The 3,264-nt window shown below is 45.0% G+C and overlaps 1 protein-coding gene across 1 annotated transcript in view; it reads right to left on the bottom strand.

Moving 5' to 3' along the window:
- The window catches only part of LOC103257230 (sialic acid-binding Ig-like lectin 7), a 13,304-nt gene that overhangs the window by 5,581 nt on the left and 4,459 nt on the right, over window positions 1–3,264 (bottom strand). The window lies entirely within an intron of this gene.

Genomic DNA, 3,264 nt, shown 5'->3' with positions numbered 1-3,264 from the left:
AGAGAGATCAGGGCAGAAAAACGGAGACAGGGTAAGCCAGTGAGAGGCCAGGAAGGACGCCCCTGAAGTCCTTCCTCCATACATCCCACGTGCATTTTGTTGAAATCTCCTTCATTCATTCTTTCCTTAAATATTTAATACTTTGTGAGCGGAGCGGTACTGGTCCTCTTGGAGATGCCTGACTAGAAGCAGCTGGTGAGCTCCTTTCTCACGAGAGGGACTGAAACAGCGAGGGAGAATTGTTCACCGGTGGATCGTCTGGGAAGCCCCTGAATCCACCAGAGAAGCCCCGGGAGCCTCAGAGCGTGGAAGAGAGCGAGGCCGGCAGCCCGCAGAGCTGGCTCCAGTTGGAGATGGAAGAGGATTCTAACGCTGGAAGGAGTGAGGGGGGAGAGAAGCCCTAGGCTTCGGCCTCTGCCAGGAATTTGCAAGCTGTGTCTGGGAGTTCCCTCCCCTCTCCCCCTGCCCCGGTCTCCATCAGATGCGGGCGCCCCCTGGTGTCTGGATAGGGAACCGCTCAGGCCACGTGGAGCACTCCTGACCCAGCTGCGGCCGCCACCCCGCAGGAAGCCGAGCTGGGCGTTTTCGCGCAGCCCCCGGGACAGACACCTCAGTCAGGGAAGAAGAAACGGGCAGACAACGTGCTGTCGCCCCCCCGCCTCCTTCGCTCCCTGCCAAATGGGGCTCACTTGCCCCGCCGCCCCCGCCCCGCCCCCGCCTGAACCCTGCAGCCGCGACTTGAATTCCGGGGGTCGCGGATAAGGTCTGCGCCGTTGCAGCCTCCGCCACCACTGCCTCCGCCCCTGCCACAGGCAGGCCAGGGAGGAAACGGGGGAGGTAGGGCATCTCCATGACTCCGTGCCAGCTGGGGCATTTCTGCCTCCCACTGGGCCTCCGGATGGTTCAGCCTCCCCACTCCCGCCTGAAGACTGCCACTCGGAGCTCCGTGAGGGCCCAACTCCCAGAGCTAGCTGTCTGGCCCCTCCCAGATGCCACTGACACTGCCCCCATCTCTATTGCCTGTGGGTCAGGGAGGGGACTAGACAAGCCGATCACCCTACATAACACACACCACAGTCAATTCACAAAGGAAAAGAAGAAAATTTCAGGAAGCCTAATCCCAAAATAGCGAATTCCAAAAAAAGAAAGGGAGAAAAAAAGCTCTCCCAGATGAGAAGAAATCAGTGTAAGAACTCCAGAAATACCAAATGCCAGAGTAATTCAATACCTCCAAAGGATCACACCAGCTCCCCAGCAACGCCTCCTAGAATGAAACGTCCACAAGACAGACACAGGATTCAGAATATGGAGGAATAGATACTCAGTGAGATCCAAGAGAAAGCGGAAATCCAAAACAAAGAAGCCAGGAAAATAATCCAAGAATTCAAAGAGAAGATGGCCATAGTAAGAAAGAAACAAACCGAACTTCTACAATTGAATAATTCACTTCAGGAATTTCAAAACATACTTGCGAGCCTCAGAGGACACTAGCCCAGGCAGAGGAAAGAACTTCAGGCCTTGAGAACCAATCTTTCAAATCAACACAGTCAGACAAAAATAAATTTAAAAAAATGAAGGGGAAAAAATGAACAAAGCCTGCATAAAATAACACACACACACACACACACACACACACACACACACACACACACACCCCCCTAATTGGAAATCCTGAGAACAGACTGGAAACAACCAGAAGAAGAATTTGAGAACAATCAAATAAAACTTCTGCAATCTTGTTAGAGAGGTCAACATGCAGATAAAAGAAATTAGAACTCTTATGAGATAGTATGTGAGGTGACAACCTCCAGGGTACATAGTCATTACACTATTCAAATTCTTAAAGGCAGCTAGAAGGAAGGGCCATGACACCCATCTTGGAGACCCATTGGAAAATCAGTGGACTTCTAAGCAAAACCCTGAAAAACCAGAGGAGAATGGGGCCCCATTTTTAGCATTCATAAAGAAAAGAAATTCCAGACAAGAATTTCTAACCCTGTCAAACTAAGCTTCCCAGATAAGTAATCACTAAAGAATTGTTCACACTAGACTGACTCTACAAGAGATGGTTCTGAACAAGGAAATGAAAGAGCAATACCTTTTAATACACAAGCACACATAACCACATAGTCCATGAACCTTATAAGTAATCACAATCCAAGACTACAAAGCAGCTAGTTGGCAATACATTGAAAATCAATGGCTTAAATGCCCCCACTTAAGAGACATAAAGTGGAAAACTGCATACAAATCCAAGACCCATCCTGTTGCTTTCTTCAGAAGACCTATTTCACTTCTAATAACACACAATATCAAGGTAAAGGGATAGAAAAAGATCTACCATGCAATAGAAAATGGAAAAGGAGCAGGGATCACCATTCTTATATTAGATGAATCAGATTTTAAGCCAGCAATAGTAGAAAAGGACAAGGAAAGTCATTGCATAATGATAAAGGGACAATGAACAAGAAGTCTTAACCATCCTAAATATATATGCACCCAACATTGGAGCATCCAGATATATAGAACAATTACCACTAGATCTACAGAAGCCTTAGACAGCAACCCCTTAGTAGTAAGGATTTCAACATCGCACTAACAGATTTAGACAGAACATAAAGGCAGAAAACTAACAAAGAAATTCAGAACTTAAATTAAACAGTTGACCAATTGGACATAATAGACATCCACAGGGAACAAAAAATTAAAAAACCCAGATTAAGTGAGAATGTTCTGCTGAGCCAAGTAGAGCCAGAGACCAAAAAAGTATGTCCTTATTTATATGTTTTTATAAATTTTTAATGATAAGTTTTTCCAGAACATTAAAATAATTGAAATACTACTGATGAATTGAAAAATTATATGAATTAAAGCATTTAAGTTTACAAATTCTAGGTATACTCAAAGCAAATTTATTATCATCTGTTTTCCTGGCTGTATAGCGAGCAAAGCAGAGGTCATATTTTCAAAATGTCCTTTTTTATTTCTAATTTTTGACTGAGAATGCTGCCCTGCTTGACAATTTCTCTTGACTAAGTCATGATCTTAGATAATTCCTAACTTTAGATTACTGATCTTGCCATTATTTAAAATTTTGATATTTTCACATAATCAACTTTTTGTTAATTTTAGTTATTAAAAATATCATCAATGGGGCTTGGTGGCTCAACCTGTAATCTCAGCACTTTGGGAGGCTGAGGCGAGTGGATTGCCTGAGCCCGTGGATTCGAGACCCACCTGGGCAACTTGGTGAGACCTCATCTC

This window comes from Carlito syrichta, unplaced genomic scaffold (assembly GCF_000164805.1).
Source record: "Carlito syrichta isolate Samal-C Ts95f unplaced genomic scaffold, Tarsius_syrichta-2.0.1 Scaffold301623, whole genome shotgun sequence".
Classification (NCBI taxonomy): Eukaryota; Metazoa; Chordata; class Mammalia; order Primates; family Tarsiidae; genus Carlito; species Carlito syrichta.
Note: the sequence above shows the minus strand (reverse complement) of the source record. Positions and strands in the feature narration are given on the sequence as shown.